Here is a 14802-nt window from a genome sequence, read left to right as displayed (position 1 = left end):
GCCACATAACGCATGCACTCAGGTCCCTCAACAACAGGTACAAATATGACTCTGTCATTGTACATATGGGTGTGAATGACCTGAGACGTACCTCCCTGAACTACATGAAAAGAGACATGGAGGAGCTCTCAGATTATGTAGCCCAGGTGGGTATGACCCTAGCCCTGAGCAGCATCCTACCATCACCCAGAATGATACCACAGTACAAGCAGAAAATTATTGATTTCAACAATTGGCTAAGTTTCTGGTGTCATTCTAAGGGGATCCAGTATCTGCCTGGGATGACATGATTGACAGACTCGATGCTTTGCCAGAGATGGCCTGCATCTGTCACTCCTGGGCTTCCAGATACTGGCCAAGGCTCTTGCCACCCCTATAGTGCCTTTTTTGGGTGGTGTTCCAAAGACCAAATTACCAATGTAACAGCTACAAATAAAATGCAATCTGAGGGTCATGCTGCTCAACGCTAGAAATCTAAATCTCAAAACGCACTTGCAAGAAGCATTCCTTAAAAAGGAGAACATTGACATTTGTGCCATAACAGAAACCTGGTTCAAAGCAGCAGAAAGCACCCCTGCACTACCGGGCTATAACTCATTCCACACCTTTTTGCCCCAGAACTTGGACCGAAGCTCAAAAGGCAGTAGTGTTTCCATATTCATAAAGGATGCACACACCTCCAGACTAGTAGCCCAACATAACGTATCTGAGATACTTCAGGTGCAGCTAACACTGGGTAAGACAGCGATTCAGGTTGTAGCCTGCTATAGGTCCCCAACCATGTCCCAAGACTCACACTCCACGTTCCTAATCACCCTGGAGAATATTAGAGTCCAACCTAACACTCTCATACTGGGTGACTTTAACTACCCCTCCATTAACAGGGAAAGCTACTCATGTACCAATACACTTGCCCAACGTTTCCTGGAATTCATTAATTCCAATGCTCTGGACCAGCTCATTCTTACCCCCCACTAGAGGTAGCAACATCCTTGACCTGGTCATTACTAACATGGGTGACCGTTGCTCTACACCAATAGTCAACTCCTCCCTGATTAGATCCGACCACAAACTAATCACCTTGGAAATCCACATCTCTCTCACCCTCACCCCCAGCCCTGCAAAGGTAACCACCATGAAAAATTTCTCCAAAGCTAACTTTGGGCTCCTAAAAACAGAGGTGGCAAACTTCATGGCACCCATGCAAATGGACATCAGTTGCATCACCACTGAATCATACACCAATGCACTGTATGAACACATACACGAATGCATGGATCTCGTCATACCAAACAGAACCAAGACGGTCTCCTCCAAAAAAAAGGCAGCCAATCTGGTGGTCCTCTGCCATAAACAAACTGTATAACAGGAGGAAACTGATGCGGAATAAGGTAAAGTCCCATGACTGGAAAAACTCCCTTATAAGCCTCAACAAAATGTTGAGATCCCTCATCAAATCCTCTAAAGCTAGCTATGAAAACAGAATTGCAGCAGATAGTAAAGACAACCACAAGGCCTTCTATAGTTATGTAAAGAATCTCCACAGCAATACCCAGATTTGCTCTGAGCTACTGCACAATGCTACCTCTTATACCGAGCCAACAGATATTACCAATATACTGGCCAACAGATTCAGTGTCAACTTTACCCCCCCAAAGGGACCAGTCACAATATCAGTAGAGTGCCAGGCACCCAGTATTACTGCTGCACCAGTTAAAACAGCACTGTCCAAGGCCAAGAATACAGGTTCTATGGGACCTGACAATATCCCTGGCTGTATTCTACATGAACTACAGAGTGAACTGGCACCTCACCTGTGTGCCCTGTTCAATCACAGCCTCACCTCCGGCTTTGTCCCTACCAAATGGTGCACTGCTTACAGTCATTCCTCTCCACAAAGAAGGAGCGACTGCAGACCCTGGGAACTATTGCCCCATTAGCGTGATGAGTCTGATTTGCAAAGCTATGGAATGGATCATCATGGACCTAATAAACAAGGATATAGGGAATCTCCAAACTCATGGCTGCTCAACTTGGTCAACTTCTTTGAGTCAGTCACCAGAACTGTGGATGAAGGCAAGGTGGTCCATACAGCCTACCTTGATCTGGCCAAGTCCTTTGATATCATTCCCCACTCAGGAATCATAGAAAAACTCACTAAGCTAGGCATCAACCTCTGTATCACTAGGCGGGTTGCAACTGGCTCACAGGTAGAACCCACAGTGTGAAAGTAGCTGACTCCCAAGTCAGACTGCTGACCAGTCACGAGTGGAGTCCCACAAGGTTCGGTCCGGGGTCCTCTCCTGTTTGGTATCTACTTCTCTGAAGTCCAGGCCAACACGAAGGGACTCTGGCTGACAAAGTTCACAGACAATTGCACGTTGGGAGCTATTACTAACTCCCCAAGTGATGTTGACATCCTAGAGAAAGGCCTCACTGAGACCAATGACTGGTGTCAGAACCATGGCCTTAAGCTTAATGCCAAAAAATGTGTTGTCATCCCCTTTGGGAAAAGCTCGGTTCCCATGAATTACCACATCGATGGTAGTCCACTGAACACAGAAGGTGTTATAAGAGATCTGGGAACACAGGTTAACAGAAACCTCTCTTTTGACCACCACATTGCCACTGTGGTCAGAAAGTCCTTCTATGTGACACACCTCATTACTAAGGGTTTTGCATCCAGGAAGAAAGAGGTCATTGTCGCCCTCTACTTTTCCCTCATTAGGCCAGTCATCGAGTACAATGCCCCATTTGGCATGTACCTCACTAAACACCTGCAACAACTGGAGAGGCCACAAAAGTACCTCACAAAGAGGATCATAGGCCTTAAACATTTGTCCTATATGGACAGACTCAAAAAACTCCAACTATTCTCTTTCTCATATTGCCTACTTAGAGGCAATCTCTGCTTGATTTACAAAGTCATGTCTGACCTAGCTCTGTTAGAAATCCTACATCTAAAGAAATCCCAATCCCTCTGCACCACACACTCCAAAGACCTCAACCTCATTACCACAATCAACAGAACACGCTGGAGGGACAGGTTCATAACCCAGAGACTGCCCATGCTATGGAATAGACTTCCCATACATGTCAAGCAGAGCACCTCACTGGCACTCTTCAAGAGAAATCTTGACGAGTGGATGAGAAATAGAAAATTCACCCCAGGGATCACTCCAGTGGCTTTACTCGACAGAGGCACTGGGAACTAAGGTCGGGTGGCACAATGCCAGGGTAATCCTATGGGCCAGGCCTGTAAAGGCCACAGAGCCACTAGCCTAGTACACACCTATGAACCTATGAAAAATAGAGTATCCATTACAGACAAGATGCTGTAACACTAGCTCGGCCACCGGTACTAAATGTTTCCGATTCTGCCTGAATTCCATCCCTTGTGATTCTACGATGTACGATCTCAGTTCTTCACACAAATGTTTCACACATCCTATTTGATTGAATCCCTTTGCTGTCTGCATCCTGACTATGACATTTTTGGGACAAACGCTTTTCTAGGAGTTGAGCTTTTACTGCTTTGTTGTTCTTATCACATAGAGCCAACAAATTCTTACTGATTGGTAGTGTGGTTCTGATTTGTCTCGACATCAGTCTCTGAGTAGGTGAACCAAGTAAATTATCACAAGAAATGTTTCTGAGATTAAGCAAATTTAGAAAAAAACATCAGTATGGTCTCATTTGGATTTCTCTAACAGCTGTTTTGCACTTTCAACTGCACGTTCAGCCAAGCCATTTGATTGTGGGTATTCAAGACTACTAGTAACATTAATAAAGCCCCAAGTTTCAGCAAATCTTTTATACTGCTGACTTGTAAACTGTGCACCATTGTCAGAAATGACTTTGTATGGACTACCATGGACTGAAAAATGTCTCTTCAACTTCATAATTACAATACCGGACATTAGGTTAGGAAGTAGGTCAATCTTGAATAAGAGTCTACTAATATCAAGTAGTATTGACCATTCCGATCGAAAATATCTGTAGCTACTGTCGACCAAGGTAGTTCAGGAATCTGGCTTAACTGAAGTGGTTCTTTTTGTTGATGCGGTTTAGTACTATTACAAACAGAACAAGAAGAAATTTCCTTCTCAATATCTTTTGACATAGAAGGCCAAAATACTAGTCCTCTTGCCCTTCTTTTGGTAGAATCAGTTCCTAGGTGGCCATGATGCAAGATTTTAATATACTCTTGTTGCAAGGATTTTGGAACAATCACTTTTGGACCTTTCATGATGATACCATCTTCCATGAAAATCTCTTCTCTATAAGGAAAACACTGCTGCGCATCTACTGGTTAACAAGATTGCTTTGATGGCCATCCTTGACTGATAAAACATTTGAAGTTCTGGAGAATTGGCTCTGAAGCTGTGTGAGTTCTAAGCTCATCAAGACATGTGGAAGAAAAGGTTCTCACTTTCATGACTTCAAAATCAGGTTACTCATTTTCATGCTGTTCAGTGTTTCTTCTGGATGATCAGGATAAAGTATCAGCAAGTTAAAGAAGTTTGCCTTTTGTGTAAACAAGATTGAAATTGTACTTTTGCAATTTTAACATCATGCGTTGCAATCTCACAGGAATTGTGTGTATTGGCTTTTTCAAAATAGTGACCAAAGGTTGGTGGTCAGTTTCAGTTTGAATAGGTCAGCCATAAATATAATGGAACTTCGAACATGCAAACACAATTGCCAAAAGCTCTTTTTATATTTGAGCAAATTGCATCTCAGTTTGGCTAAGAGTTCTCGATGCATAGGCTACCGGTCTAACGTCTTGAAGAATGACTGCACCAAGACCAAACTTAGAAGCATCACAGGAAAGAGTTATTGGTTTGTGAACATCATAGTATCTTAAAGTGGGTGAACTGGCAATTTTCTGTTTCAGGACATCAAATATTCTTTGATGTTCTTCTGCCCAAGACTAAGTTACATCTCTGTGTGTCAGCTCTCTTAGCAGTGCTGAAAGTTGACTTAGACCTGGAATGAACTTGCCCAAATAATTGACCATGCCAAGAAAACATTGCAAGGCTTGGACATTGTCTGGAGCTGGCATCTCAAGAATTGCAGTTTGCTTGGAAGGATCTGGTCGTAAGCCTGAACTGGTACACAAATAACACACATAAGTAACTTCTTGCAGGCTGAATTTACATTTCTGAGGATTCAGCTTAAGATTCACTTCATGAGCACATTCCAGAACTATCCTGAGGTTTCTTTCATGTGCAGCTTCACCACTGCCTCCTACAAGAATATCATCTATTATAGCACATGGATAGCAAGAAAGTATCTGTTCCGTCGCACATTGAAAGACTTCACTGGCAGAATTTATTCCAAACGGCATTCTCAAAAATCTCTACCTTGCAAATGGTGTACTGGAAGTAGTTATCAATGAAGAATTTTGATAAAGCAAAATTTGCCAAAATTAACTATTTGCATTTAAGACAGAAAAAACAATGGCATTTGGCATAATGGCAGCAACTTCTTCGACTGTACACATTGGATGATGAGGCTGTTTTAGTGCTTTGTTCAAACCTCTTGGATCAATACATATTCTAATATCATCTGAGCTTTTCTTATGAGCTATTACCATGGAAGATACCCATTCAGTTGGTTCTACTGGGCAAATTACTCCTAGCTGCACCATTCTGTCTAGCTCAGCTTTGACTCTGTTCTCCATAGCTACTGGAACTTTCCATGCTGGTCTGATAACTGGTTTTACCTCATGGTCTAATTTCATGGAGTACACAACTGGGAATTTGCCTAATTTGTCTTCAAAAATATCAGCATAGTCAGAAAAAATAGTTTGGGAAAAATTTGAACTGTTATCATTCATGCTTACATGGTGGACTTCTTTATTAAATGAGAACAGTCCCATTCTCAAACTATCCTTGAGGTCTAGTAATGACTGCAAGTGTCTCTTGACTATGTAAAACTGCACATCATACCTGTTCCCAGCAAAGTAACATGAAAGTACTACTGAGCCTTTGGTTTGAATCTCTTCACCACCGTAAGGACAAGCTTTGCACACTTTGCCAAATCAAGTTTCTCACAAGTTTTTCCTTTAGTAAATACATGTGCTGACATAACATTGCACTTTGAACCAGTATCAACTTTGAGCTCTATAGGTCTCCCATTAATCCGAAAAGTACAAAATATTCACTCTTTGCCCACAAATCTACTGCATTGACTGTTTCACCAAGCACAGACACACCATCAACATAAAAAGTAGGGTTGCAGCTTTCTAATTGATTGACTTGCCTCTTTGAATGCTCTGTTTTAATAAAACAAATGTGCCTGTTTAGATTTATAAAGCCTTTTGAAACAATTCCATTTTTTACATGTGTGGCACTGATGACCAAAAGCTAATCACTTTTCTCATTTGGGCTCATGAGTACCTCCACAATTACAACAGCTGACTATGAGCCTTGTCACAGGTTTTGCTGAGTCACCCCTCTGCTTTACTGAGTGTGCCCTTTATTGTATTGTAGCTGCTCTAGGTTGTGCTGAAGCAACCACAGGTTTTGCTTGGGAGGCACAGGGCATGGTCCTACCCATAGGCCTGTATCTTTTAACCTCATGCTGCATACTATTAACATTAGCACTGGAAAGCACTGCAGACATACTTTTCTAATTTGTAAGCATATTTGTGTGCTTTTCTGTGAGCTCATATATGTGACAAATCTCGATGGCCTTGTTTAAAGTTAAATCACTGCCTTGAAGCAAAATCTTTCTCACTGCATCATCTTTAAAACCACACACAAGCCTTTCTTTTATCAACTCATCTCTTAGATCACCAAATCTGCACTTTTTTGCCTTATTTCTCAAGTCGGTTATATATGCTGCAGAAGTTTCACCAGGCTTTTGATCTCTTGTGTAAAATAAGTGTTTTCCATTGTAATATTTGTTTGGGGGTTACACATTTGTCTAAATTTACACTTTAAGCATTCAGGGTCTTCCCTCGTTTCAGCCAGTACCAAAATATGGTGGTCTTCCCCCTCCTCTGCAAACACAGTAGGTACATACACAAATGAACGCTCCCTTTCAATGGCTTCTGAACCAGCTAGATTAAGCAGAATAAATGCTTTTGTACATGTGGCTTTTTCAGAGAAGGCACCTTATATGAAAATATCATACTCTTGCTCAAGCACTCTCCTATTTTCTGTAACATTATTATCAAACACAAGTGGAGTCATCTGTGAAATCCTTCTGCCATGCCAAGAAATTACTTTTAGACACAGTGCAAACCTGGTCCTTGTAATTATGTTCAAACATACACACACCAGGTACTTGTAATAATATTCAAATGCTCAACAATCTCTTTGAAATAACTGTACTTTGCGAAATAATTGTACTGTAATACTGCACACACTAGTCCAACAACTGTGCACACTTCAGATATTTTGAATAGCTTTAGTTTATGCGAAAAAGTAGTATATGTAAAAAAATGGTCATTTTCCCTTTTTATACATTTTATGTGATTCAGAAGTTATTTAAGCAGTTTTGTAAACATTTCAAGTACTTTCATCAATATGTCACAGTTTCGAACATTTTGTTTAATTAGAAATTTGTTTTGAACATTTTTCAATGCTTCATTTTATATATCATTTAAGTGAGTTTTTGTACCTGGAATTATCTTTCTGACCTGTTTGTGAGTTGTTTGAGCTTCAGATGATCCACTCATGTATATTCCTCCATTACTGACTGTGCGCCTCATGGTTTTGACTTTAGATCCCATTCTGACACCATGTCGCTCGTCTTGTGTAGTCAAATAAGATGATGAGGCTTAGGTGTGTGTATTCAAATAAGACGATGAGGCTTAGGTGTTAATTTAAGTAGTTTATTAAACACAAACACATCAGGATGGATGACTGGAACATTAAACCTAAACAAACTAACTGACTGACTGCTGCACACATACATGCTTTCAATCTGGCCCTTCACTCAAAATGGCACTCACGTGCTCAATACTTATATGCATGGGCCCACTGACTGGAATGGTTCTTAAAGGTACAGCATACACTCTGATCTACAATCCTGATTGCTCTTACTGCAATACCGGCTTTTAAAAGCCAGTATTGCATTTGCAGTCAAACTTGAGCACTGTAACACTCTGTGTGTTGTCTAAACTGTAGCAAGCAGTTTGCTACAGTTTCAATATAAACAAACAAAAAACATTTTTTTCTCTAAAACCTGAGCACTGTAGTGCTCAGCGCAGGATATAAACTGCAGCAACTGCTTGCTACATTTGTATTAAATAGTTTGCTACAATTTAAAAGAGAAGTTTTCCTTTTATTATTCATTTAGTGATTTATTTATTTTTTTACTGTAATGTAAAAAAAGATGGTTGAGGGCAGGGCTGTTACACCATTGCTTTGTGGGAGGTAGGCAAAGCACCATGGTTCACTGGTAGTGTGTGTGTGTGTGTGTGTGTGTGTGTGTGTGTGTGTGTGTGTGTGTGTGTGTGTGTGTGTGTGTCCTGTATCTGGTCACCTGATTGGTGTGCCAATAAGAAGAATATACTTTTTTTTTCTTTTTACTTGAAGAGATTAGAGGGGTGGAGTGGACTGAATACTATCTGCATGATCATGTCTGCAGGAAACATCCTGCAAGTTCTGCAGAAGTCTTTTTTTTTTTTTTGCTCTTCACATGAATAGCATGAGGCACTGGTTTGTGGGACTGGCACAATGTGCTGGTTTATCCATCTACAATGCTGGGTCCAAGTGAAAGGCTGAAGTCCATGCAGACCACATCTACTGACTCTTCCTGCTGCCACTTTCATTTGTAATACAGCCATATGAATTAATCAAGTTTGACTGATAACTCTTTCTGTTCATGAGCCCATGTTAGTTACTCCTCCTGCAGATTTTAAGTAGAAGAAAATTTGTATAAATATTTTGTCCTGCACTTCTAACTTTGCCAACTGTGTAATCCAAATAGTAGGGGGGGAAATGCAAAACAGAAACTCTACATAAACTGCATACAGATCAAAATAATAAGCTTTAACATGAAATACATATATGAAATTCTAAATATAACAAGGAAACAGTGTTTTTTAAGCCTGGTGAATCATTTCCAAAGGAGGCTATCCAAAACCACTCTCATGCCATATTTAGATTCCCTAGAAAAACCTCCGATCTGATGCTACTTAACATTAATATGCAAAGCATCTCAAATAAGATACACAAATTTCATGCAACTCTCTCAATATACTCTCTTGATATAGTTCTACTTAGAGAAACATGGTTAAAACATGATGTGATGCCCCTGCACTGGCCCAGTAATCAAGGAGCCTCAATCCTCACCACTAGCACCAGTGAGGGATGTGTACACTGGTAGGATAACAAGTACACACACAGTAAAGTACAATTTCCCTTAAAAGCACACATTGATCACAGTCAGTCTGGGACTGGTTTCTCCCTCTCTCCCAGATCCCCAATAAGATCCCCACTGGCACAGCTATAGGGTTAAGATCTCAGCCGAGTGGTCAAGCCAAAACCTCCAGCACCCTCTCTGTCCAACCAGTGCTTTGTGTCCCTTCCCAAGTAGCTGAGACACACACACACACACACACACACACACACACACACACACACACACACACACACACACACACACACACACACACACACACACACACACACACACACTTTGAGATTTGATTTGTATACAAACACACAGACACTTCTGGGGAAGGCTGGCATGGCTTCACTAGCTATGTTGCCTTCTGCCCAGACCATACGGTAGTACCAGCTGCCACCAACCAATCTTACTTATCATCTACTTTAAGGCCCTTCCCAAAGGGTGACCAATTCTACTGTCTAATGTTACTGTAATCCAAATGGTAAGTGTGACCAGGACTTTTAAGGTTATTTAAGAGTGGCCTGTACAGTGTCACCAAATACATATGCAACTACTCTCAGAGCTTGATATCTCTAAATAAACTAGCCAGAAATAAAAAGATTTAAATATATTTAATAATAAATAAAAGAACAAGATAATACTCAATAACTTAGCATGGTGACAACAGGGTTTAGAATCACAGGAAATATTTTAAAACAACATTGCAGGACAGACTCACAGAAATAAAGAAAAAAATCTAAACTAATCTTATTATATTCCTATCTATCTCTAATTGGGAGACTATTATCAAAGTCTTACAGGGCAAAGCAAATGCAGATGAGAAGTGCTGAAGATGGATGTTTCAGGTCCAAAGACAATACAAAATGCACAGACTCACTCTCTGAAATAGTTCTTAAATTACTATCAAACATTACTGCTGGGTTATCTCAGATTACATAATTCTTTGTCACCTCTGCCTTCAGTTCCCAGACTAACAGAAACTTAAAAATTTAGCACCTGTGTGTCAAAAATACTTATCTCTCAGAAGTTTGCCTAGAACTGGAAGTTGTAAAACAGTTAAACACTTTTACATTTAAAACCTGTAATTATTTCTCTTTCCAGGCAATAGAAAGAACTCCTAGCTGAGATAAACACCATCATAAAACTCATCCAAAAAATTAGGCAAAAAATTCAGTCCTGAAACTTTGAAACTCATACTAGGTATCAGGATGAACTGTGACAAAGCCAAAAAAAGGTCCAAAAACTGAACGATGTTAAAAAAATGCAACTCAGTTCTTCACCACCAAAAACTTTAATTAAGCGCTTTCGTCTCGGCCAGTCCCAAGACTTCATCAGAATAATTAAACAACAACAATTCCCACATAAATACCATGCCTAATTGTATAATTAAATAATTAATCATATGATCTAACATGTTGTTAAAAAAACAGAACAAATGAATGGTCATCTGGTCAATGCTCTCCACTTTAAAATTGGTGGTAAGGAAAGAGTTTCATTCAAACCAGGTTCAAACAAAGAATTCAGTAAAAATTGCCATTTTAATTCACATAGTTCAACATTAAATTCCCACCACCAACCTCTTAATGATTTTTGCACTACTTCAAGTATGCCAAATCTAAATCTTCTAAAACCAAGGCATTTGGTGGAATGCCTGTATAAAGCATTATTAACATTTTTTTGAGAGATGGCATACATGTGTTCGTAAATATGTTTTCTCAATTGACTTACAGTTTTCCCGACATAAAAATATTTGCAAAAATCACACACTGCAAGGTATATCAAACCTTTTGTTACACAATTTCCTTGTTTGAAAATTACTGATTTCATCCTATTGGGTAAACTTACACATTTGTTTTCTAGAATATATCTACAAGAGGAACAGCAACCACATTTAACAGTTCCTTTGTCTGAAGGTCTAGTAACTAATGTATTGTGTAACATGTATTTCAAATTCTTGCCCATCTTAAAAACAAATTTGGGTTTGTCCCCTAAAATTTGTGTGCATTCACTATTTGTCTTAAACAGCACCCAATATTTCTTCATTATTTCTTTCACTTCTAAAAACCCTTCACCAAATGGTAAAACCATACTACCATGACATTTTTGTACCTGTGTAAAGGTTTTAAAATCTATATTAGATCTTCCAATACCTATAAGGGGTTTGAACTTGGAGCCCCAAGCTTAAATAACATCATAACTCACATTCAAAATAAGATTTCTAGGGTATCCACTCTAGAAAAATAAATTGATAATAACTAACACTTCACTTCTAAAAAGATTCCAATCTGAACACATTCTCGTAGCTCTCACTAACTGTCCCTTAAGGATATTCTTCCTGGTGTTAAATGGGTGCTGGCAATTGTAATCTAAATAGCTATTTGAGAATGTCTCCTTTCTATAAATAGTTGAACAAAAAATCATCCTGTTCACATCCTTACTTATCTTAATGTCCAAAAATTAAATACTAGTGCTAGAATTTTTACTAGTAAACTTCAAAAAAGAGGGCAGATGGTTCAAGTAATGAACAAGTCCTGTTTCCACTAGTGTGTGTTATTTCCACAGGATGAAAATATCATCCAAATAATGAAGGTATAATACCCATATTTCCTTATAATCTGTTGAAAAATAGAAGTTATGTACTTACCATAACGTTCCACGTGAGTTGTTTATCTCGCCTTTATTCTCACTGATGGGTTCGGAGCCGAACCTCGGCTCGGACACGGCCGATAGCAAAGCTCAAGGTTTGCCAGTAGCTCGAGACCATGCCCCTTATCCCACAATGCACTGCTGGAATTACCTCAGATCTTGTTTGCTGCGAGTAACAGTATATATATATATATATATATATATATATATATATATATATATATATACCCTTTTATTTATTTCTAGCAAGAACACTTCCCGAAGGGGAAGAAGAAATATTTAATAACCAGGATGGTACTAGCCTCTAAGTCAACAGTCAGCCAGGAGGGGGAAGGAGGGAGGGATGTGAGAATAAAGGCGAGATAAACAACTCACATGGAACATTATGGTAAGTACATAACTTCTATATGTGAAGTTGTTAAATCTCACCATTTATACTCACTGATGGGTAGCGTCCCTAGCACCCTCAATCTTGAGTGGCTCATGGAAGTATGTTCTTCAGTACTGTGGAACCAAAGGAAGACCTGTCCCTTGAAGCCTTATCTACTTTGTAATGCGTGATAAAGGTATGAGGCTTAGACCAAGTGGCTGCAGCGCAAATATTGTCAAGGGGCAATTTAGCTTGAAAAGCAGAAGATGTAGAGACAGCTCTGGTAAAATGAGCCTTAGGTTTGTGTGTTAATGGCTTGCTCGCATTCTCATAAACAAAGGATATACAATCGGATAATCATTTAGATAAGGTTGTTTTAGCCACTGGATTGCCTTTTCTGGCTTCTGAGAAGGATACAAAAAGTTGATCTGATTTTCTAATATCCTTAGTTCTGTCAAGATAAAATCTGAGCTGTCTTATTCCAATTTGCTAGAGTGGCTGGGAAAAAAGACTGGCAGCTCAATGACCTGATTGATATTTGATTCAGAACAGACTTTAGGTAAAAATGAGGGGTTTGTTCTGAGAGCTACTCTATCAGCATGGAAAATCATGTAAGGTGGTCTGATAGATAATGCTTGAAGTTCTGACACTCTGCGGGCAGAAGTAATGGCCACAAGAAAAATAGTTTTCCAGGATAAATATTTGAGATCACAAGAAGATGCTGGTTCAAAAGGGGGAAGAATAATTTAAGACAGCATAAAGTTTAAATTCCAGGGAGAATAAGGAATTTTGATAGGAGGTCTCATGTGAAGAACTCCTTTAAGAAAAGTCTTAGATAATTTATGGCCCATAACATTTGAGCCACCAAACCCAAGGTGAAATTTTGAGATGGCAGCTAACTGGACTCGAACTGTAGCAGCTGCTGCCCCTTCCTTAAAAATCTTTGTCAAGAATTCTAAAATAGATGACAGTGGAGCTTGGAAAGGGTCAATTTTCTGCTTGTTGGCCCAAATTGAGAACCTTTTCCATTTACTGCCATATAATTTCCTGGTAGATGGCTTGTGAGAAGGCAAGAGAATTTATCTTGTATATTCTGAAATTGAATGAAGCCTGGCAATTAGGGGAAGTGGATTAGCCAAGCAGTCAGTTTCAGGGACTGCAGTGAAGGATGGAGGTCCCTGATGGGTGCATTAGAAGGTCCGGAACTGGGTCCAGGATCCATGGATCTTCCAATAGATGATGGTGGAGAAACATGAACCAAATCTGTTGAAGCCAGTAGGGGGCTATGAGAATAACAGTCCTTCTCAGTGATTTTGCTTTCTGTAAAAAATCTGGGTATCAAGGGTGGAAATGCATAAAGCAGACCCGGAGGCCAATCGTGTAAAAGTGCATCTCTCAGGGGATGACCGGAAGGTGGTATTAGGGCAAAGTAGCTTCTGCATTTTGAATTGATGTGGCTGGCAAAGAGGTCGCAGCAAGGCTGGCCCCATTTGTGGAAAATCAACTCCACAACCTGTTGTTTTAGAGACCACTCGTGAGGGAGCAATATCGCCCTGTTTAGCTTGTCCGCTATCACGTTGGATTTCCCCAGGATGTGCGTTGCTAACAGAAAATGCTGGGATGACACAGCCAATTGCCAGACCCTGAGGGCTTCTCAACAAAGGGGGTAAGACTTGGTTTCGCCTTGCTTGTTCAAGTACCAGTACATGTTGTCCGTCTGAAAGGGAGAGAGTCCTGAAAGTACTGCAAGACCAGAAGTACTGCTCTCAACTCTAGAACATTGATGTGCAGATGTGATTCTTGATCTGTCCATGTGCCTTGGGCAGTCTTTCCCTGAAAATGCCCCCCCCCACCCCCACCCTATCAGGGAAGCGTCTGTGGTCACAGTGGCTACGGGGGGGGAGAACAAAGGGTCTTCCGATTGTGACATGAAGAGATGTCAACCACCACCAAAGGTCTCTTTTGCAAGAATCCATAATGAGAATCATGTGGTGCATAGGTAGTTTCTGGTACAACCACTGAGCAAAGAGGAGCCATTGAAGAATTTGCATATGCATCCTTGCGAGTGGTATAGCCAGTATTGCTGTCGCCATCAAACCTAGCACCTTCAATACCTCTGCTGCTGTAGCTTTGTCCTTTGACACCAGTGAGCTGATGTGTTGGTGGAGAAGTGAGACTCTTTCGACAGGAAGACGTAGAGTGGTAGTTGAGGTATCTAACTCTGCTCCTATAAAAAACGGTATGCTGCAATGACGATAAGGCAGACTTTTCACAGTTGATTGTAATGTCTAATTGATGGCAGTGTCAGAGTGTATTGTGTTGCCTGAGTCAATTGATGCTTGGTGGTAGCGGTGAGGAGCCAATCGTCTAGGTATGGAAACACTTGGAATCCTAGACGTCTCAGTTGAGCCGTGACC

Source organism: Protopterus annectens, chromosome 7.part0 (genome assembly GCF_019279795.1).
Source record: "Protopterus annectens isolate FY-2018-M chromosome 7.part0, PAN1.0, whole genome shotgun sequence".
Classification (NCBI taxonomy): domain Eukaryota; kingdom Metazoa; phylum Chordata; order Ceratodontiformes; family Protopteridae; genus Protopterus; species Protopterus annectens.
Note: the sequence above shows the minus strand (reverse complement) of the source record.